Source organism: Cannabis sativa, chromosome 1 (assembly GCF_029168945.1).
Source record: "Cannabis sativa cultivar Pink pepper isolate KNU-18-1 chromosome 1, ASM2916894v1, whole genome shotgun sequence".
NCBI lineage: Eukaryota > Viridiplantae > Streptophyta > Magnoliopsida > Rosales > Cannabaceae > Cannabis > Cannabis sativa.
The window spans coordinates 20,890,472-20,915,438 of record NC_083601.1 but is presented as its reverse complement, the minus strand read 5'-3'; the positions used below and the strand labels follow the sequence as shown (position 1 = coordinate 20,915,438).

Here is a 24,967-nt window from a genome sequence, read left to right as displayed (position 1 = left end):
TGACAACTAATATAGTCATATGTTACATATTATAAGTTTATTACACATATTTAATCTATATATTATATTATTATAAATAATATAACAATCCCCCACTAGATTAAATATTATCTCTTTAGTAATAAACTTGTAACATTTGTAACATTTATTTAATCAATCAAAAATATTATATCAAAATATAACATTCCCCCACTTTGATTGACTAAATACACACTTTTAAGAAGTCTTGCTTAGGTGCATTAGGTAAAATGTCTTTCGACTTGAATTTTACCTTAGTGTAGTTACCACAAAGTTTGATGAAATTTTGGTTGCCGTAGCATTGAACCATTATTCCTTTAATACAAACCGGTGATAACACACACACCCTCGCTAATGCTCACTTGAGACCGCATGTCTCGCTCTTGCACCGTTAATGGCCATGTGCAAAATTCCAATTCATGGACTCTCTAGAGAAGACTCCCAATTCTCATAAGAGGCGGCACCACCTCTAGCCCATATAGGTGGAGTTTTAGTGTCTCACCACTCTTTAGACACTTCTTAAGCTTAAGTGAGTTTTCTTAAGCTTAAGCTCCATTAAAAAACCTTTCGGTTTTAACCCTCAATTTTCACCACATGTACTCATTCATAGATGAGACAATTGAGTACCATATTCACTCTATTGACTTGTTATTACCTATTGAACTTAAGACTAGATGTTTACTAGTGTTAAGATAGGTTACCATCAATGAGCAAAACACTAAGGGAGTTTAGGTCCCATCCCTCGAAAATTCATGCTTTAATCTTGTACGGAGATTAAGCGATTTGTTATAACCTCTCACTATTGATTCCATGTGAATCATGCATGCCAAAATATAGTGTTCACTTTGCGACCACTTTTCTGCTTAAGTACTTAAGCTTTGAAAATTCAATCATAAAAGATTAATTTTCACACAACTCAAATTCTCAATAATTTTGATACCAAACATATCAAAATTAAACACTAATTTAGACACCAAACATGTCTAAATTATACTTTATTTTAAGACACCAAGCATGTCTTAAACTTTTTACATTGGAGTATCACCCCCACACTTTCACATTTCACTATCAAGATAATATCTTGATTTTAAAATATAGAAGACCACTTTGTCTCTATAACTCTTTTAATTAATTTCCTTCTTGAAATTATTTTCACTTAACTTTGACACCAAAATATGTCAAAATTTTACATATACACATAGCCAAATTTGATTTAGAATTTGAATTCAAAATCAAATAAATTAATCAATAACGTCTCAACACATTTTGATTAAATTTGTGGCTCACCCCCACATTTTTACCATAAAGTGTATATAAAATATCACTTTTGTGTATTTTCCTCTTCAAATGACTCTTTAAGGCCACTTTAAAAATACCATTTGACATTTTTAGTTTTCTCAACAAAACTAAAATATCAAACTCACATTACTACTCATAAAATAATGTGATTATTTTTACTCATAATTTTAAGGTTATCTCCTTATTGAGATTAGCCCAAAATTATACCAAAGTTAACAAAATTCTCATCAATTTTGTTCACAACTTTGATCATTTAAGATTCAAAATTGCTTCTCCAATTTTGTTATCTTTTCACTATTTTTGAATCCACATTGATTCATTTACTTTTGAGTCCAAAATTGCTCTTCCAATTTATGGCTCATTTCACAAGTTTGGCTTCACTTTTAATCCATTTGTTCTTGCTTATGACAATGCAAGTCCAATAAAAGTGTAACTCTCATAGTCCACTTTTTCTTATCTCAAATATGAGATGATTATCTCTTATAACCCAATAAAAGATGTAACTTCTCAAAAGCCATCTTTTATTATCTCATAAAGTGAGATGTTCACTACCAAATTGAAAAGAATTTAAAATATTCTTTATTCACAAAATAGATGATTATAATTCTCACAATAATAATAAACACTATTTTATTATTATCATGCTATGTAACTCATATATTAATATAATATGTATGTTACTAATCAATATCTCATATGTAACATACACATAATATCAATATTAAATTCACAATATATATGTTACATATCTCATATGTATATAATATATATGCTATAATATACATATATATATCATATACACATAATATATATTAATTACACAACTATATATGTTACATACCTCACACATATATAACATATATACACTTTAATACACATTCATGATATATATTATATATAATATATGTATTATATATGCATGTCTCATATAAATACATAGAAATAATTATTTCTACATATTTAATCTCACTAATATATATTATATCACATGCTCTACATATATATAATATATATTACTCATATATACATATTATATATTATATATCTCACATATATACATATAATAACATGATATAAATTTCAAATATCATATATATAATATGATATAAACACATGATCACAAATATATAACTCATATATATATAATATATATTACTATTATATAAAATATAGTAAATCACATAATATACACCACCATGCTCACTCATGAATGGTTTTTACATAAAATCTCTTATCCTTGTATTCTCACAATGTTGATTTATCACCTCTTCCATTGAAAAGAAATAAGCTTTTGATTGTTAGAGATTTTATAACAATGGAAGAAAATCAAGATTTATTACAACTCTATTGTAAAATAATACAAGGATTAAAATAAGAGATTGATTAAATATATGTTACAATACATATATATACACTATATATATTACATATATATATGAAAGGTAGAAGAGAATATTACAACACATGTAATATAATATATGTATATATATATAACAAGAGAATAATATATATAAACACTCACTCACAACCTTGAGTGTAGATTAGTGGGGATCACCATGACTTGAACAAGGTATTACACCTTTGTCCAAAAGCTTATTTCCCCCTATCTCTAAGCACTAAGGGAACTCTCTAGGAAATAGCTTTGGGAATTATCAAGCCTTAGGGTTTTCTAGCAAAGTGCTTTGTTGATAGAAAACTTCATCTCTTCCTCCCAAATGAGCACCATAGACCTCCTTTATATAGTGTTTAGGATATCACCATTTGAAATTCAAACTCATAACCCCTATAGATGTTATGGACTCAAATGTAACTCTTACACACACCATAACTCCTATAGCATTAAGAATTTCAAATAAAGGTGTGTAACATCTTTTACACTCTTAATGTTGGTGATAATGGTGGAGGTTACTCATAGTAACAACTCCCCAAATGTTACAAAAAGATGACAACTAATATAGTCATATGTTACATATTATAAGTTTATTACACATATTTAATCTATATATTATATTATTATAAATAATATAACAAAAACAGCACACAACTAGCACAATACAATCGAAAAAAGCAAACAACACAAAACAGAAAAAATATAAAAAATAGCTTAGGTATGAGAAAAACTCCCTCTACTCGGAGTCCTCGTGGGGCTCCTCTGTGTTCGAAGTTGATGGTCCACCTCACGGGTCTAGAACTTGCTGAGGGAACGGTAGAAACTTGGGCTCAAATCGTGGCGTGATCTTCTTGACTGTTAGGCATTTTTCTTTCTTTTTTTTTTTCCAATTGCACACTACCCCAACACAACAAATTCCCCCTGTATATATGATTGACAATTCCATATATCCAAGATTTCAACACTTCAACCAAATAAACACAACAAGCAGCCCATTGTTCAACAACACACTAACAATCAACAAGCCCCAATTCAAATTGATCACATATGTCACTCGACAAACCCCAACACTTGATCACTAATTCAAATTGAAAATTTTCACACCAACAATCAGCACCTATAAATCACGGCACCCTTTTGCACGCACAAAAATCACATCCAAAAATTTCCCAATATTACTTCAATCATTCAGAACCCTCCCAACAATTTCCAAAATATCAGCTTTATCCAAATCACAACATCCACACATAAACACTCACTACTCGACAGCCAAGAACAAATCAAAATAGAAAAAATTATTAGCAATTTATTCTTGACAAACCAGTGGGATTTGTTGTGATGGATCAGATGACTCTCGGCTGGGAAACTTGACTCCAGTGCTGGTGCTGGCAACTTGGCTCGACAGATGACTCTCAACTGGGATTTGGTTCGAGTTAGCAGCTGGGAGGTGTGATTTGGGTTGCTGTGGTGAAGGATGCGGCTGAGTGGAGTGAGGGTCGACTGGGCAGTGGCTGATTCGGTGTTCAAATGGAGGTTGAACGTGGTGATGGGAGATGGAAGTTTGGTTAAACTGGTGAAGTTGACGGGTGCTTGCTGGTTCGGGGGTGCGGCTGCTGTTGAGTTTGCAATGGTGGTTTGTGGAGCTTGGGCTGAGATGGTGATGCGCGATTTGGTTGAACAGAGGTGGAAGAATGGCTGGTGGTGAGTGACTTGCGTGATGGCTACGGGTGAATGGAAGCTGGGTTTAGGTTGGTGAGGGTGAACCGTGAGTGATGGAGGCGGCTGGGATAGTGATTAGAGTGAAGATGGTGAATTGGTTGGTAGGGTTGAATATTGGGCTAAAGAATGAGGTTTTGGGCTGGCTGACTAATCCAAGAGGGGCCCAGTTGACTAAAAAAAAAAAAATAAGTCCCATAACTAATTGATTAAATGACTGAGATTGAAAACTTTGTTTATTCACTCATCATCCTTGATCCACAAGAGGCAAAACTAAGTACAAGCCCAATGATTTGTACGAACGTAAAATCATACCAAATGATTGCCTCCTTAACATTTCTCACGTGTTCCTTTTTATCAGACCAACAGTCATTTAAACCCTGATATAAGAACACTCTTGCTGCCAAATAAAATTGCTGAACCATTGCTATAGCAACTGGGCACAACTTTTCTACCCCAAACTTAATTTCTTTGCCCAAATTGAAATTTCTTCACTTCCACAACCTTCTTCACTTGATTTCCTGCACATTGAAAGAAAATAATTTCTCAATTTCACCATGACAATTATTTACTAATTATATAATATATATATTTTTTTCTTTTTTTTTTTTAACTTTTCTTCTTGCTTTTTTTTTTTTTCAAGGGGTGCCTTCATTGATTTTTTTTTTCTTTTCATTCTTTTTTCCAAATTTTTCATTTTTTTTTTCAATTCAATCTTTTTTTTTTCTTTTTTCTTTTGGCACCCCCAAATTACAAGTCTCAAGCATCCTTCAAAGAGATAGAGGTCTTTTCTCGGTTGACCTCTCCACCCCCAAACTTCACTCCTTGGCCTTTCACTAAGAATTTTCTTCTTGAAAGTGCATCACGAAGTTCCACTACCCCATCGGGGTATACTCTCACCACCAAGAAAGATCCATCACACCTTGAATCTAGTCGTCCATGAGTAGCCTTCGTTAAAGAATTGGAAAAAATCACTTGTTGCCCAACTTCAACCATTTGAGACCGAAATTTTCTACTAAGCTTCTTTTTCTTTCTCTTCTTTTTGGGTGGTTTTTTAGAGTCAATTGATGCTTTGTCTTTGCTTTCTTGTGCCTCGTGATCCTTAGCAATTTCTTTAAGGAGAATCTTCTTTCTCACCTTCTTACTAACTTTGAATTTAGACTCCTCAACCATGTTAGGATCCATATCTTCAATTGCTAAGCATTCTCCTATTGCATCCGGGCCACGTATGGGATGGAAAACCTTGAATGTGGCTTGCTCATCTTGAGCTCTCATGGTGAGCTCTCCTTTTTCAACATCTATCAAAGTCCTTCCCGTGGCAAGAAATGGCCTCCCTAAAATGATTGGAACTTCCCTATCTTCCTCATAGTCAAGAATAATGAAGTCCGCCGGAAAGATGAACTTATCTACTTGTACCAAAACATCTTCAATTTTTCCATCCGGATGAGCCATGGAACGATCCGCTAGTTGCAAAGTGACGGTGGTTGGCCTTGCTTCTCCAATTCCTAACTTCTTGAAAATAGACATGGGCATGAGATTAATACTAGCTCCCAAATCACAAAGAGCTCTTCCAACATCCCGTCCCCCAATAGAAATTGGAATTGTAAAGCTGCCCGGATCTTTCAATTTAGGTGGAATTTTATTCTTCAACATAGCGCTACAGCCCTCGGTCAAAGCGACCGTTTCAAACTCGCCAAGCCTCCTTTTCTTTGTCAAAATATCTTTTAAGAACTTGACATAATTTGGCATTTGCTCTAGCGCTTCTACCAAGGGAATATTGATATGGAGCTGTTTCAACACATCCAAAAACTTCCTAAATTGTCCATCTTGCTGTTGTTTCCGAAATCTTTGAGGAAATGGAAGGGGTGGTTTAGGACTAGAACATACTGGTGCGGATTCTTGTCGTCGTGTTCTTGACCACTTTCTTTGTATCAACTGGACTGGTATCAGCAAATTCCTGGGCAGTTTTGTTACTCAATTTTTCGTCGATTTGGATTGAAGTGGGCTCCCCACTACCCTTTATTTCCTCCTCAGAATTTTTCAGATTCTTGCCACTCCTTAGCTGAATGGCATTGCATTGCTCCTTCCCATCCCTCCTTGGATTTTCCGTGTCACTAGGCAAAGAACCTTGCGGCCTAGCTTTTAATTCATTGGCCAAATGTCCAAGTTGCAACTCTAAGTTTCGAAGAGAGGCAGCTTGACTTTGTATCACCGCATCATTTTTGGCCATATAATCCCGCATTAAACTCTCCAAAGAACTTGGTTGGGCATTTTGAGCATGTTGTGAATGTCGGGGTTGTTGTGAAAAACCCGGTGGATATGCTTGTCTTCCTTGGGCTGGTGCGGTACTTGAGCTTGCTCCTTGACCTCCCCAAGACAAATTAGGATGATTCTTCCAAGATTGATTGTAAGAGTTTGAGAATGCCCCATTGTTTCTGTTAAAATTCTGATTTCCCATGTAACAAACGGACTCCGGATTAGATGGACACTTCTCAAACACATGCCCTTCTCCACAAAACACACATGAGACATCATCACTTTGAATGGCAGCAGCTGGTTGAATATTTTTAGCGTTCCCAATACTCAAATTCTTCAAAACATTCGTCATGGAAGCCATTTGAGCTGTCAAAGCCGTTATTGCATCTACCTCAAGGACTCCCGCCACTTTTCTACTTGTTGGAGCTCTTGTGTTGGACCATTGGTAGTTGTTACTTGCAATGGTCTCCAAAATCTCAAATGCTTCATTGTAAGACTTCGACAAAATAGCACCATTGGCCGATGCATCTAACACCATTCGAGAAGCTGCATTCAAGCCATTATAAAAAGTCTCCATCTGAATACAATGTGGAATGCCATGATGTGGACACTTTCGCAAAAGTTCCTTAAACCTCTCCCACGCATCACTTGTGGACTCATCTTCAAGTTGCTGAAAAGACATGATCTCACTTCTGAATTTTGCATTTCTAGTAGGAGGAAAGTATTTCCTCAGAAACTTCTCAGCAAGGTCATTCCAATTGGTCACAGAATCAGGAGGCAAAGTGTTGAGCCATGATCTAGCTCGGTCTCGTAGTGAGAATGGAAATAGCTTCAACCTTAACACCTCTTCACTTACTCCTTGGATCTTGAAAGAATCACTCACATCCAAAAATGAACGGAGATGGAGGTGAGGATCCTCAGTTGGCATCCCGCTGAATTGCCCCACGGTTTGGAGCATTTGAAACATCACTGGCTTGAGCTCAAACTGCGGTGCTTGTATTTCAGGCCTCACAATGCCTGGATTGAGCTCATTAAACATGGGGGCTGCATACTCCCTTATAGCCCTTGCTCGATCATCTGCCAATATGATGGGATTAACAATTTGTTGAGCAACCCCATCATCATCAAAATTCTCAGCCATGATATCTCGACCCTTAGCCTTTTGAACCCTTCTTCTTCTTCGGAATGTGCGTTCAATCTCGGGATCAATAGGAGCAAGTTCAAAGTCCTCTTGTTGGTTCATACACTATAGATACCTGAGATTCCAAAGACAAACCAGCAAGATTAAAAGCACAAAAATTCTTAGAATGTCAATTAGTTGATAAAACAAAATTTAGAACTTAAAGTCCCCGGCAACGGCGCCAAAAACTTGTTGTGAAAATTATATTGCTTTATAATTGCGCAAGTGTACACAATCACAAACAAGTAATACAATGATAAGTAAATCAAAGTTCGTCTCCACAGGGACTTTTTACTAAATAATGTTAAATCAACTAAAAGTAATTCCAAGAATTTCAAATAAAAATAAAATAAAGTCACACATTAATTCACAATAAAAATTGATAGCTTTGAATCTAAACTTGAGAACTAATTTTTTAAACTAAATAAACTAAAAAAATAAGAAACTAAAAGTGAGTAAAATGGTGGTAATTTCAGATTTAGAAAATAGACTTGGGTGATTAATTTCCACTTGTATGTCCCAGTTGATACAGCAATGACCCAGCAATGACTCAGCAATCCTGGCAGAGTTAACAAATTTCAAAAAAACCAGCAAGCTTTTTCCAAAACTTGCAAATAACCATTCATAATCTCACAATGCATTCCTACATCAGTTTAGATCACAAATGGCCCAATAAAGCATCAAATCCTTAGTTATACATGGTAGCAAAATATTCCTATTTCACTACTAATTAATACCTAAAAGAAAAGGTAAAAATCATGCATCAATTAGAAGGGTTCAACTAGGTCTTACTTTTCCAAGTAAGATCTAGCTTGCTAAATGTTAAAAATGGCCAAAAATTAACATTCATTCAACATTTCATCACAACTAATTGAACTAAGTCAAGATTACTTCATCATTGCAAAGTCAAAACACTAGTCCATACAAGGGTTTAGAACCACCCAAATCTCAAAAAGTTTAGTTCATAACTGAAATTAAAAACTCAAAACCAGTAAATGTATTGTTCATGAAGTTAAAGAGAAGCTTAAAGAGAAGAAAATGATACAAAACGAAGTGGAGAGCAAGAGAAATGAGTGGTGAGCTCAAATCCTTTCTTTGATAGTTGTCTTCTTCTCCTTCTTCTCAATCTTCTTCTTCTTTGTACTCTCTTTTTCTGTACTTTTTTTCTCTCCTTTTTGCTGCTGTAATTTTCGTACCCCTTTCAAAGTGCAGCCAGCCTCCTTCTATTCATCACCTCTTTTCCTCTTTGCTCCCCAATTAGGGTACCAAAGTTTACCCTAATTGGAAATCCCAATCATCACCCACTTGTCCTTCATTTTCCACATGTTTGTTGAGTCAATAGCCAAATTCCGCCACCTCAGCTCGTTTTTCTTTTCATTAAAGCCAGCTGGACTATCTGCCAAAATAAACTTACTGGGCTGACAAATTGCTACGCGATGGTTGCTATAGCAATGCCAGTCAGCAATAATTATTTTCCTGCTCCTTTTTCTCCTTGTCCCAAATATTTCCAAATACCTATTCTTGTATTTTTTTTTTCTGCTTAAAACACATAAAAACAACAACATAAGTCCATCTAAAACTTACTAACACACACACTTCCATTTATTACAAAGACACAACAAACTAAACACAATTACATAGTATAGACACTAATTTCTCCACAAATCACATTAACTTCAAGCTTAAAGATATGAAAATAACTCTAAATCTTAGAGTTATCACCGGACGAGTGCGAGGAGGCATTCAAAAAGCTAAAAGAGCACATGGCCAAGCCCCCTATCTTATCAAAACCCGTTCTCGGAGAAGACCTATTTCTTTATTTGGCTGTCTCTGAACACGCGGTCAGCGCTGCCCTAGTCCGGGAAGAAGAGAAAACTCAACATCCCATGTATTATGTCAGTAAACGCATGATAGGAGCCGAAACAAGATACCCAGTCATTGAAAAGCTGGTTTTTTGCCTCCTGATGGCGTCAAGGAAATTGAGGCCATACTTCCAAGCACATCCGATCAAGATACTGACCAATCACCTGCTCCGGCAAGTCCTCCAAAAACCTGAAGCATCTGGAAGGCTCCTCAAGTGGGCAATGGAGCTAAGTCAATTCGACTTGCACTACATGCCCCGAATTTCTATAAAAGGCCAAGCCTTGGCGGACTTCATTATTGAATGCAACGAAGCCGAGGTAACCGCGAATATGCCGGTACCGCCAATCCCCACATGGAGAGTATTTGTAGACGGAGCCTCCAATGAAAACGGTTCTGGAGCCGGAGTGGCGATGATATCACCAACCGGACTGCGACTCCAAGCAGCCCTAAGGTTTGACTTCGCAGCTTTAAACAATGAGGCCGAATATGAAGCCCTAATAGCAGGACTGAAATTAGCAAAAGCTGTAGGAGCCAAAAGAGTGGAAGTCTATAGTGATTCCCAACTGGTCGTAAACCAGGTATCCGGAGAATACCAAACACGCGGCGAGCGAATGGCCGCGTACGTAACAATAGTCCGGGAGCTGCTCCACGAGTTCACGGACTACAAAATAGAAAGAATCCCCCGGGAAAAGAACGCTCACGCGGACTGTCTGGCTAAGTTAGCCTTAGATAGCGAAATCGAAGAGCTGGGGGTAGTACCAGTGGAACGCTTGGCAGAGCCAAGCATCAAAATAAAAGAGACCACGATAACGGTTGGGCAAGAACCCAGCTGGATGGTCCCCATCATAAAATACATAACAAAAGGTGAGTTGCCCCAAGAAAGGGCACTGTCTCGGAAGATTCAGTATCAGGCTCATCGTTATGTAATGATGGATCAAATTCTCTACCGAAGAGGACTCAACATGCCTTATTTAAGGTGTGTATCGGACCTTGAAGCTAGACAAATCATGCTAGAGGTCCACGAAGGGTTCTGTGGAGATCATAGGGGAGGATCCAGTCTCTCGAAGAAAATATTGAGACAAGGGTACTTCTGGCCAACAATGAAAAAAGATTGCATAGACTACGTCCAAAAGTGTGTTTCGTGCCAAAGGTTCGCGAACATACCGAGAGCTCCTTCAAATGAAATCACCCTGATGACTAGTCCCTGGCCCTTCGCGGTATGGGGAATAGATCTTATTGGGTCCCTGCCAACAGGAAAAGGAGGAGTAAAGTATGCGATAGTAGCAGTAGACTACTTCACCAAATGGACGGAGGCTGAGCCCATGAAGACAATAACTGCTAAAAAAGCACTGGACTTTGTTATCAAAAACATAGTGTGTCGATATGGCTTGCCTCATAAAATAGTCTCTGACAATGGAAAGCAATTCGATTGTGAGGAATTTACTGACTTCTGCAACCAACACGGAGTGGTGAAAAGCTTCTCCGCGGTGGCCAGACCTCAAACAAACGGTCAAGCGGAAGCAGTCAATAAAATCTTAAAGGTCACCTTGAAGAAAAAGCTGCTGGCCTGCAAAAACAACTGGCCTAAAGAGTTTCCAAGAGTGTTATGGGCTTACCGGATGACCCCCAGAACCACGACCGGTCACTCGCCTTTTTCAATGGCGTACGGTTGTGAAGCGATGGTCCCGGTAGAAACGTTATTCCCATCCCACAGGAGAACGACTTACGATCCAGCCACGAATCAAGCTTTGCTTCAAGAGGCTTTGGATCAAGTCGAAGAACTCCGGGATGAGTCTCAAATACGGATGGCAGCTTATCAAAGGAAGGTGACCAAGTATTTTAACTCTAAGGTTAAAAACAGAAAATTTGCTATTGGGGATATGGTCTTAAGAAGAGTCTTCCCAGCCACCCAGGAACCCGGAGTGGGGGTACTTGGGCCAAATTGGGAAGGACCATATGAAATCGAGGACGAAATCGGCTCCGGCACTTACAAGCTAAAAAGAATGGATGGAACCATTGTGCCAAGGGCCTGGAATGCCGATCACCTCAGAAAATATTACCAATAGCCAAAAATGTAACTTAGACTTTGTTTAAAGAGTTTGTACCGTCCAAATGTATACCTCCTCCACATGTTGAATAAAACTGAGTGCCTTAAAAACAAAGTTTCTATGCCACTCAGGGGGGTACTAGGGTATACCGCACGGACAGACAGAAAACAAACTAAGTAAAATATCCTGACCCAAAGGGCAGGTCAAAAAGAGTATTCACAAAAATAAAAAGCATAAGTATAAAAATCCTGATCCAAAGGACAGGTCAAAAAAGAGAAATATGTGCGTCAAAAGAGATCACATATAAATATCCTAGCCCCGAAGGGCAGGTCAAAATATATACATATGGCCCGGGGACAAGCCTTAAAAATTGTCTCCCCTTTAAATAAAAAACAGCTACATAAATGTATGTCTCAAAGTAGCTGTATGTAAACAAATATATATATATATAAAAAAATAATAATAAGAGAAGTGGGGTGAAAACATGGCATCAAGCTTCTTCTTCTTCTCCCGAAATTTGGCGATCATCTCCTCAGGTTTGGGGTAGAAGGTAAGCTTGATATTTTGGTCATTGGTAGACCAAGCCATGAAGACTCCATCATCAAAACGCTTAGGGCACCGGCCGCAGGAAACGGGAGAAAGAAGCTCAGCTCTTTTTGCCTTCTTTGAGGCTTGTTCCTTGAAGTCCCTGAGCTCCTTCATCTCCGCGGCTAGAGCGGCCCCGAACTCTAAGTTTTCTTGGTGAGTTTCCTCTAAGGATCTCACCTTGGCAACCATCTCGTCCAAGGCTTCCCTGGCCTCCCAGAGCTCCCGCTTAGCCTTTGCAGTGGCCTCACCTTCCGCCCTCAGCTCCTCTTGGTGCTTGGCCTCCAGCCTGTCTCTCCGCATGGCCTCGTCCCGGATCATCGCCTCCACCTGGGCTTCCCTCCGCTTAGCCTCCTCCTCATTGGCCTTGGCAGCAGCCTCCCGGCGCTCAGCAGCCTCCTGGTAAAGCTGCCTCTCCGCAGTAAGGTCCTGAAGAACCTTCCTAACTTCGTTCATGTCCCCAAAATCAGACAGAACGAAGCCATGGTTGATTATGTTCTTGGAGAGGCGGCCAGCTTCAGTAGCAAGCTAAACAACAATGCGAGTGTAAGAAAGAATCTCTAAAAAAGAATAAGGGGAAAAACAAAATCACGAAGCACTTACCACAGTGAGGGAGTGGCTGAGATCCTGGACCTGGAAGATGGAGTTCAGGGAGGCACAAGTAGCGAACCGCTTAGGCGCGCACCGGGTAAGCTGAGACGCAAACTCGCCAGTCATCTCCGCAGCGAAGGGAGCCAAGGTGGGCCCAAGGAAGCGACAGAACCAGTCTGATAGGGCGTCCAAGTTTAGGTCCCACGGATCCTGGTACTCCGGGTTGTTGATGGTGTCTTGCATCTCAACCCGCAGAACCCTCCTAAGGGCTTCCACCTCAGTAAACCCCCGGGAGTATTCATCAATGGCATAGTTGTGCCTAGCTATCCGGAGCTCCCGTCTCGCCTCGTCTCCAGGAACCGGAGTCAGTACAATGTTGGGAGGGGCAGTATGCTCTTCCATGGGAGAGACCCCACCATCAAGGCCGTGGGCCGAAGTATCAGCTCTCCGAGGCCGCTTGGGCTCCTCCTGGGCAATCATTTTGCCCTTACGCTTGCGAATCAGAGCAATCTCTTGCTCTTCTTCACTTTTTTCAGCTTCCTCAGAAAGAGCCCGGAGCCCTCTGCACCTTCTTCAACTTCCTCAGAAAAGCCCCATTGCTTTTCTTGACCTTCTCCCGGCAGCACCTCCTCGTCATCCACTAAATCGATAGTGTCTGGAGGAGCGCTGGAAGAAATCTTTAGAGCAGGGGCCAGCGGGGAAGAAGTAAAGGCAGGAGGAGCCTCAGGAGTGTGAACCCCAGCGAGCTGGTCCAAAATGGCGTCCATGGAGATACCTGCTACAACAAAAGAAAGCAACTGTTAGAACATCCGTGGGAAACCACCAGCACAAGATATGGCAAATAAGCTAGTCCTACCCTGACTCTCTAATTCGGCCCTAGCAAAGTTCCGAATTTTTATGCTGGCAGCATCATCTCCAAGATAGCTGTCCGAAGGCCGGAACCAGCTGGATGTAATGTAAGCTGAAGGACCTAAGGGAACGGGCTCCGGAGGACCCGAACCCATCCGGGACCGACCTAGGAAATCTCCTAAGTTTGAAAAATAAAATTCCTTCAAGTGATCCCCCCACCGGGTCGAGGGCATCCTAAACCTATAAAGACACTCGTCGAACCCTACGGGCCTACGACTGGCATACTCGCCAACAGAAGGAACATAATGAACTACCAAAGGAGACTTACCGCCGGCGCCGGAAGTGCTGGCACCAGGAGCCCCAGTGTTCGGCTCTGGAACCAAAGGCTGTGGCCTGGGAGCCCTTCTCTCCATTGAATCCCCAATGTGAAGGGGCTTCCCGGGAATCGCCTGACTCCTTCTCTCCACCGGGCTCCCCACGCGGAGCGTCCTCCCGGAAGCCGCCTGGGCCTTAGAGTACGCCTTCTCCTGGGCCTTCCGGTAGAGATACTCCTGGTATTTCTTCTCTGCCGTGGCAATGATCTCGTCCCGGAAGGTCTTCTCCGCGACTGGCGCCCTCACATTGGGACAGATGACCCGGGAAAGGTTAGAGTCCTCCACGGATTGATGCGGAAGGATGAGTTTTGCCTTCTTGCAGTTATCCGTAGTGACCAGACCCCCGACGTCAAGATCGGCCCGGTCGTAAGGCAAAGGCCTGGGCTCTCGAAGAAAGGCCTGAGTAGGTGCAGTCCGTTCATAGGGAGGAATCCTCACCCACTCAGTAAGGAGCTCCGGATGGTCCACTGCCCGGAACCCGGAGGAAAAGAAAAAACGATGGCGATACTCCTTAACGTGAGTTTGCCTGTTTTACGGGACCACCCCTTCGTTAGCAGGGTGGGCCCGGAACCCATAAAAACCGTCCTTAAGTTTGTCCCCCTTCTTGGGGACGGAAACAAGTTCATAAAAATACAAAATTTCCGCTAGGCGGGGAGATCCCCATCCCCGGGCGGAATAAAAAATAAATAAGCCTGAAAGCAGGCGGTATGCTTGGGGAATAAGTTGGTATGGCGCAAGGCCGACAAAAACTAGAAAATTAACAAAATAATCTTGAAGAGGAAGCATGGCCCCGGCCATCAGATGCGTTTGGCTCCAGGCCCCGAAGCCGCCGTAGTTGTGGTTGGGCGTCTCCGCGTCACGAGGTGGCCGGTGGTAGGTCCCTGAGGCGGAAGGCTTGATCCCAACAACCTCCACAATGTTCTCCAATTGATGGGGACAGGTCAAGGTGGAGTAAAGCTCAGCCGCTTCCCATCCGGTCGCCCGGGACTTGTACCCCTCCTGGGCAACGGGTCCCAGGGAGACCTCTTCAAGGGTAGCCATGCGCTTACCACTTTTCTTTGATGACTTTGAGCCAGAAGCAGACATTTTTCTATTCTGTAAAAAGAGTAAAATTCCAGCAGTTAGGCCCCATACCAAACCCTAAATTAAGAAAAAGGGAATGGGGGTCCCCTAACCGCTGGAAAGAGGCCCCCTCTGGACACGTGTCACACAGGAGACCCTGGAAGGATTCCCTGGACAAGAGTCAAGTGCAATAAATTCACAGAAGACGGCTTTACGCGATAAAGAAAACAGAAAGGAAAAAAAAGGTCTGTCCTATGCCCTAAGCAACCATTATACGAAGGACGTACAGCCTTCTACAAAGAAAGTAATAACAACAGAGGCGTGACAATAACAATCCTATCACTAGAGCAGTAAACTCAAACAGACTATATGAAGGATTGAAACACTTGCATGCCCAGAAACTTCGAATGCAAACCCAGAAAAGAACAAACAGATAAGTAATAGCATTCCATTCAACAATAAAGCAAAGGATGCAAAAAACTTACGATGAAGTGTTGAAACTGGGGGTCCTGCTGTGAGTCGAGTAAAGACAAGAAGGACTGGTAGAACGAGCGAAGAAGAACTGGGAAAATCACAAAGTGTTTAAAGGCCTTGTTCTAGGTCTGAGAATTTTCTCTCTAGGAAATTTGAGCAAAGCTGGCAAGAAATGGGAAGTAACCGAAATGAAGAAAAGGTGGTGGCTTTTACAGGCAAAAATGCATGAGGAACAGACGTCATCACCAACCAATCGAATGGTGGGGGAAGCGCACGATTCAAATGCTCAAAGATCAACGGACCAGATTGATTTACAATAAAGGCGGTGGAAACGCTTGAGAATACGTCTGACACCATTAATGCGCTGTATCAATCAACGGGTGCGAAACGAATCGACCCCTGCAAAAAGCGAATCGCTGCATTAAAAGCTATCATTAAATACACCCTCACGCGCTCAAAGCTCGTGCCAGGAAACCAAGGAGTCAACCGGAGGCACTTGAACAAGCCTTGTTTCATTTTTCAAATAAACAAGGCTTGGGGGTAAATGTTGCCCCTAATTTTGCCCAATATACGTGGACCAATCAGACAGGGACACGTGGATCAAGCAATTCACAATATTTGCTAAGTGTGTATGCCATAAGGTAGCGTCCGGGACGTGGCCCCCGGAGAAGGCATATGGGACTCTATATGCTCCTGGAAGCTCATATAACGCTAAGGCATCTCTACGAGGTGTCAGGCTTCTCCTGAGTAATCAAGTCGCATTAAATGCCGCATGGGAGGAATTGTGTTGGGACTGCTACACGCAATAAAGTCTGACGGCACAACCTCCAACCAGCAGCGGCACAGTAATGATCATTTAAGTCTAGCGACGGCTACACTGTGAAGAGTCACGTCAATCAAGAGGCAAAAAGGACATTCCACATAAAAACCCTCCAGCACCTAGGGATTTGACCATGCATTACCCATGGTATATTCATTGGGAATACCCAACTTTATGGATACTTACAGATACACTTGTAAGGACAATACTAGGGATTACCCCACCAAAAACACTATAAATACCCCCTCAAAGCTCATTAAATGGGATCGAGAATCTTGGGCTGCATATGAGCAAGTAGAGTAAATACTCACCAAGAACATTCTCTGTATTTATAGGGGTGAAATTCTCCCAAGCATATTCTCTGTATAAATACATCCATAAATAACAAAGACTCGTGGACTAAGGCTCATTAACGCCCCAACCACGTAAAAATTCTTCTCTCACTTTCTTACAGCTCAGTAATTTTATAATATTTTATTAGTTGCCGAAAATCTCGGTCAACAATAATAATTCACTAAAACTCTTAAAGTTTATAGAAAGAAATACCTTGTTTCTTTGCAAGAAGTTTAGGACATTGGGATTTCCAATGACCTTTCTCATTGCAGTAGAAACACTTTCCTTTGAGTGCATCACCAGAAGCAACAGCCTTTTTGTTTTTCATGGCTTTGGAACGCTTCTTGGTGTTTCTCCACTTCTTCTTAGATTTGGGTTTAAAAGTAGAGGCAACATTTGCCTCAGGTTTAACCGTCCCATTACCATTCCCATAATTTTGAGGCTTACTCCCTTTCTTCTTAGGGCCTCCAATCAAATTTTCATATGTCTGAAGGTCATTGACTAACTCATGAAAGTCTATGTTCTTTTTATTCATGACATAATTTGATGTATAGGGCAGAAATGATGGAGTCAGACTATTCAAGATAAGGCTTACTTGAGTAGTGTGATCCATTTCGGCACCATGATCCTGGGCTTCTTGGAAATAACTTGCCATGAGGAGAACATGATCACGCACGTTTTGATGGGGTTCCATCCGTGCATTGATGTATATCTTAGTCGCGTCAAAGCGAGACTGAAGAGATGCCCTACCGAATAGCTCAGTTAACTTCGTCATAACTTCAGCAGCCTTTTCGGTTTTAGAAAACTGAGTTTTAAGGGTGTCAACCATGCTGGAAAGCATGAAGTATAGAGCTTTGTCGTTAGCTTTCTGCCAATGCTCATACTTTTCTTTCACAACTTTGGTTGCATTGTCCCCCGGCACTTCTGGAGGCGGCTCAGTTAACACAAACAAGGCACTTTCTCCTATGAGAGCAATATTAATGTTCTCATTCCATTTTGGAAAGTTAGATCTATTTAGCTTATTTTCGGTCAAGAGTGATAACATGGAATTCATCATGGTTATACAGGATACTACAAAATAATAAATAGAAATCAATAATGGTTCAACACAAAATCCAATTCAGAAATTATAAGCACATAGCATGTAGGAATGATAAGAGAAAATACAAAAAAAAATTCAATCCTAAATAATTTCCAAGGTTTTCAACAAACTGATATCAGTGTCCTGTTTAGGCGAGAGTCAAAGCTACCATCCATTGAATAGAGTTGTCAGCTCATCTAAAATGTTAAACATTCTAGCAACCTTTTATTCGATCAAGATTGGAATCCAGCGTTGTCCCGTTTAGGCGAGAGTCAAGGCTATTCTATCTTATGAGCTTCTACCATTGTTTCATATTTTGCAAGTCAAATATAGTCGCCACCATTAGGGTGATCCATACCATATAAAACACTTACAAAGCTACTTATCTTTCGAGATTAAACGGTGCGAACTTGCTAATGAACATTCCTCCATTAGGGAGGATTACTCACTAAAACAAACGCTATGTAAAACCAACAATGGAGATCGAATATCTTAATAATAATAAAGCTCATTCTTTAAAATGTATTTTCTTTATTATTTTATAATAAAATATATTCATTAAATATCAAATTTAGAATTAAAAATTCTAAATTAGAATTTAATTTAATATTTATAAAATTATACTTAGATGGTGATTGAAATAAATTGAATTATTTCCATCTTAGTAATAATTTTGATAGATAAATATTTTAAGAAAATTATTTAAGTTGTATTAATTTAAATTAATTTGCAACTTAAAATAAATTTTCATAAGAATATATTTATTGTATTTTGAAAAAGAAAGTATAAAACCTTTACTATTTTCGAAATACTAAATAATAATTACTTAGAAAAAATACTTCAAACAAAAATATCACCTATCTAGATTTTCCTTCGACTAATTAATTCAATTTCTAATAATATATTTTAATTCATTTATTTTAAATTAATCAATAAATAAAAAAATCATTGATTTACGTTGGTCCAATAATTAATTAAAATAAATAATTAATTTACAACTTAATCTATTTTTCAAATAAATTCAAAAACATCTAGCATAATTAAATGCAGTTTCGAAATTGATTAATAAAATAAAGAAAATATATTTTGAAAATTATTTAAAAATAAGTTGAAAAATTAAATTTCAACCAAAAAATAATTTTCTATTTAATTAAGTGTCATGAAAAAGAAATATTTAAGTATCATGATGAAAAGCAATTTAGATATTTAATTTTCAATTTAATTAAATGTATTAAATTCAAGAAATAAATAATTAAGTGTAGAGAAGGCTTAATTATTAATCTCTAGTTTTAATACTAGGAAAAAATATACTTAAATTAAATTGTACCAAAATTAATTATTTAAATAATTAATTTCACAATGTATAATATTTTCCTATTTAATATTAGAAATAATAAGTAGTCTAGAAATAACTATCTAGAAAATATCTTATTTGACTAAGTATCTTTTCAACAAAAATTTGAAAAAGTATCTAATTTAAGTTGTTATAGAAAAAATCTAGAACTTAATTATTTTCAAATTTAAATTTAATTAAATATCAAAAATTAAGTTGTAACCACTTAATTTGAAAAATATTCCATTTTAAGTTTAAAACTAACTTAAAAAATATCTTAAGAATCTTTAATAACTAATGCCTAGAATTCCTCAACTTAATTTTAAATTTAAATAAAATATTCAAGTTTAAGTTAGATATGAAAAATAAGTTAAAGTAACTAATTTATAACTTAAATAGGAATATTTAATTAAATAAGCTTCAGAAAGAATCTAGTTAGTTAAAATTCTTTATTTAATTAAATACAAGAAAAATACAAATAGTTTGTCTAGAAATAATATCTAAAAACTAAGAGTGTTTTTCTTAAAATTAACTTTAAAATATTAAAATGAAAATAAATTTCATATATTTTAAAAGTTAGTTATGTTGCTAATCAATTTTATTAGGTTAAACTAATTTAATTAACCTAGCACATTTATTCAAATCAGGCAAATGGGCATTCACAATTGGGGTAGTTCATGTGAGGGGGAGCTGGGTTCAGTATGTCGTACCCACTTCTAATGGCCCCCAACTCTCACACAAGGCCCAAAAGAGAGGAATTTAACCTTAAAATAAATAACTATTATTAATTGAATAGGTCCAAAAACTAAATGGACCTAAATAAAATCTATCATGGTGTGACATTTTATTTAGCAACAACCTATATGCATCTATATAATAAAATAAACATATAGGCTCACACAGGCACACATTTGGATGGATCATATCATGTTGCTAGGTCATACATAGATGAAAGAAGATTGTAAAATTTACCTGTTACAAATTATTTACTTGACCTATCGTCAATTGAACCATGGGTTAAAATCAGATCATTGGATCTGTCAACAAGTTAACCATGGCAATTTAGGTCAAGCAATAATAGGTTTTATAAAACTTACAAACAAGCTAAAACACATACTCCTGCAACAAGGTTAGCTGGATAGTTGGAAGTAGGATTTATTTACTTTTAAATAATTAAATTTCAAAAAAAAAAAATAATTAAATAAAAAAAATATTTATTTTCGAATTTAATAAAATAATATTTAAAATTAAACCTACAATTTTGAAAAGTTAGGTTTCAACTAATCTAAATATCATTTCAAAATTTGCTAACTACTTTTAAAAAATTAATATTATTTTATAAATTAATTATTCAATAAAAATTAAAAAAGATAAATAAATATCTTTTCAGATTTTATAGTTTAATTTAAATAAATAAAATAACATAATTTAAAAGTTAACAAAATATCATGATTATAGTTATCTTATTTTAAATTTAAATAAGGTCAAATTTTAAAAAAAAAAAATATTTAATTTAAAAAAAATATTTAATTTAAAAAAAAAAATAATATCTGACCATAAATTTAAAAATAAGATAAGATATAATCAAATTAAAAAATAAGATAAAAAATCAAGCAAAAAGATAGATATTTACTTGTTTTCAAATTCAAATTACACTAATATCTAAGATTAATTTTAAAAAATTCAAATTAATTTATTTCTGATATTAGATTTGAAAATTGAAAAGTAAAAATCTAATTACAAAACTGCACAAAAAATCAGAAGTTAAATCCATGAAATAGCATGAAAAATCGAAGAAAAACGAAAAAAATGCGAGCTGTACGGACAATATGCACAGGTCGCATATGGGAGTGCATGGTCGAGGTCCCTCGGCGTAGGAGGCTGCACGCAGCCTGTTCCGCGCGCGCAGGGACGAAATTCAGACAAACCCTTGGTCAAGCATCTGTCCAAACGCGTGCTGTCCGAGGGTGTCACCCTCATCCGCGCGCGTGGCCTGTTGCACGACCCTGATATTTTTTTCAAAACTTCAAAAAATCATAACTAATTCAAATTAAATCGAAATTGAGTTCTGTAAAAAAGTAAATTGCTTAATTTTTTACATACTATCCAATAAAAATAATTCCAGAAACAGAATTTCAATTATTTTTCACGAAAATTCACAAACATCAATCAATCATCATATAACACACAACACAACATGAAACCATCCAAAACACAAACAATTATTTTAAAGTCCAAATTTCTTGCAAGAAAATCAATTACCATGGCTCTGATACCAGTTGTTGGAATTTATTTTACCAGGATCTTAGATCTACTCACAAGTATGTTGTTTAACATCCTAAATATGAACTTTCTAAAACGATAAATAAACACATATAAAGTTAAGAAAACCTTACATTGGTTGCAGCAGAATAATGTCTCCTTCCACTCAGATCTCTAACCCTTGTATCCTTTCTCTCGCAAAGTATTATCAATATCTGAGCCTGAATGTCCTTCTCTTTGGAGTGAAAATAGTTTTTTACACCAAATTTAGTGATAGTATGACACCAAATTTAGTGAGCTCGTTGGAAATGCTCTTTAACTCCCCGAGCTCCACTCCAAAGCTACCATCCCTGACGCGGAAGCTTTCTCTGTCCAATGCATCATTTACGACACCGGACCGAAGCTCTCTCTGTCCACAGCACCCATTCGTGGTGGGGAAGCTCTCTCCATCTCGAACACCCATCTCCGCTAAAGGTTTCTTCGTCCGTCTGACATAAAAATCCCCTTGGTAATGTCTCTGTTCAGAGCCCATTTCTCCGTCACGTTGGATTTTTAATTTATTCAATTTTTTCTGAAATTCATGTTAATAAAGTTCGTATCCTTCGCTAAAATTTACTTTACAAAATATAGAATGTCGATTTGTAATAATTAACACTCTTTTATATAAGGTCAGTAGATATATGGAGAAATCTATCATACCAACCGTCTAAGCTTGTAATATATTGTGTTTTTCCCTCTTCCAGTTTTATACTTATTTGTTTCTTGCTATCTGTTTGCTTTGTTACGGTGTTTTGCATTTTTACTTCCTCCATTGAAAAAACGATTGGTAAGGAGGCCTATGCTCAAGAAATGCATGCTTTATTGGTGCTCTTATTTTAATTCTTTGTCCATTTTTCCATACATGAAGCTCTGTATGATTTAGTATGTTACAGCATTTGTTCTTTGCAATTCAATCTTTAACTGGATTCTCATTGCAATGTTTGAAGGATTGTGAAACGAAAGGTTATGGAGTCTGAAGTCGGTAATTGCTAATCCTTACTGCTCTAAAACAGCTGCTATGAATGCCATGGAGAAAATTAATTGATAGAAATGCCCTGATTAGCACTGTTCATTATCATTAGTTAATTCATATATTCTTCTATAAGAAAATCAATTAGTAACTGTTACTACCAATTTGAATATGTATTACATTCACTTTTTAATATTCTTATCCTTGGAGAAAAGGGCCCCTTGTAAATATGAAGAGTGTGTTATGCATTAAATTTAGGCTGAGATCTAATTATCATTAATGGTGATGATGAAAAGAATAATGGGGTTTGTCGTTTGTCTTGCTTTAGCTTGTCTCAATCAAAATTATGGGAATTTTAAAGGTTGCTATGTGATTACAATAACAACTGTTAAATTTGACTCGTATACTCTAATTTCATTGCAATGCTAATTTTTGTCTGTTGTGGATGAAACGGAATGCATGGAACTGAGAGATGAAGAGAAGGGCTGGAGCTGGTTGCTATCTTTCCTTCATCAAATTTGTAGCAGAAGGTGAATTAACAGTAGATTATATAGGCTAAGCCTAAAGAAATGACTCACACAACCTATACTTATTAGCTTTGAATCTCTGGCTTCTTTTTTTTTTCTGATACAATACTGCCTATGGATACGTTTTCTAAGTTATTCCCCACCATTTTGTTATGGTAGCTCATATAGTGATGCATTGTCATTCCTTGTAGAACCATGATCTGAATTATGTTTGATTGATCAGTTTGTTTGCTTGTGTGACTAGCCATTAATATCATAGTAGCTGTAGAGTTATTTTGCATGGATTTCTATCCCAATTATAGTGTTTTGCTTTTGTCTCTAGGCTTATATCATTAATAAATTTGATTGGGGTTTAGAGAAGCAATCAACGACTTTAGGAGCTTGGGTATTAGTACAACTTCAGTAACTTGAACTATTTTACCCTGTTTTGGTTAGAGAGTGTGCCTTGATAGTCTCTTGGATGATAGTTTCAACGATGAAGAAAATGTCATATGCCATGTAATTTAAGAACACCAGTGTCAAATTTAAAATCTAGGCAACTCAATTGTATTGCTCTGTTAGTTTGAGATTGGTGGTTAAGTGGAATAATTATTGCTGATAGATATGAAAATTTGATTCTCATCTATACCTTTATAACAGCTGGGTTCATGGAACTTTGTCCTCTGGATGAGAAAATTGCCGCAATACTTGTATGAGTAATGTGCTAAAGACTCTTTATATGTGATGAACTTTGTCCTCTTGTTATTATCATAACATTATGACATTTTATTATTTTAAGAAATATATTTTATGCTTAAAAGATTGCTCTTGGTCTGCCGTGAAGCTTTACTAGTCATACAAGGGGTCAGTACCATTACTAGGAAGTGAAATTACAACAACCATTATTGCCATTATTGTTTTTTTAATTATAGCATGAACTGCAGGAAAATTTCGGGAATGCAATGAAGGGAGAAGCTTGTCTAATGTGATGAGTTTAGCTTTAGATCTATTAATGGTGTTTCGCAGCTTTTCTTTCACATCAATTGTCCATAAATGTAAAAGTTTGAAGCAATTCTAAGAAGTTCAAGGGTCTAAGCCACCCATCACCTTCTTTAAGACCTAGAATCTCATTCTCTGCTCTCAACCCTTTTTGGTGAAATCAACCGGTTTCAGCATGGCCGAGCTCAATCTTTCTCCAAATAACTTCACTTTCACTTTTCTCTTTTAAGACTTCTCAAATTGTTGTGCATTTGATGTGGGTAGGCAGTTTCATAGTATGTTGGTTAAGAATCCTTTGGTTATTGTTAGAATTTGGAATAAAAGAGGTTAAGATAAATGGGGTTTTATCTCAAAGTCAATTAGTAATGGGATGAGTAGCTCATTCATCTTATATATGATAATTTCGTGGGACTAACTCTAATACACCCTTACGTCTGGGTTTGAAAAGTGTTGGTATAACGAACGACTTTTAAGAGACCATAGGGCTCATTCATCTTATATATGACAATAATGTGGGAGTAACTCTAATAATTATGGATGTTTTTTGTTCACAATTCACTCATTCAGTTTTACTTAATTTGTGGGGAAATGAATTATGCAAGGAGAGTCTTTGATCAAAGTGATGAAACTGACTTTGTTTCTTGAAATTCTATAATTAATGGCTACGTTAGAAACGAAGATATGTCCAAGGCTCTTAGCTTGTTTGATAAATTGCCCAAAAAAATAACAAATCTTGGAATAGTGTACTTGGTGGTTTGGTAAAAAGTTTGATCTTTTGGATGATGCTTATGGGCCATTCACATAGATGCCACAGAGAACTTTGGTATCTGGGGTTGTCATGGTTTCTGGTTATTTTAATTATAGCATGAACTGCAGGAAAATTTCGGGAATGCAATGAAGGGAGAAGCTTGTCTAATGT

General features: G+C 37.5%; 1 long non-coding RNA gene and 1 other non-coding gene across 2 annotated transcripts; both read left to right on the top strand.

Annotated features, from left to right (window-relative positions):
- The first annotated feature begins 7,272 nt into the window (after positions 1 to 7,272).
- Positions 7,273 to 7,379, top strand: LOC115711785 (small nucleolar RNA R71). The gene has a single exon (XR_004010660.2). It is a non-coding gene; the product is annotated as a small nucleolar RNA R71 (small nucleolar RNA).
- Positions 7,380 to 21,616: 14,237 nt separating this feature from the next.
- On the top strand, positions 21,617 to 23,313 carry LOC115704951 (uncharacterized). Its single transcript, XR_004009360.2, has 2 exons — positions 21,617 to 22,042; positions 22,521 to 23,313. It is a non-coding gene; the product is annotated as an uncharacterized LOC115704951 (long non-coding RNA).
- The last annotated feature ends 1,654 nt before the right edge of the window (positions 23,314 to 24,967 follow it).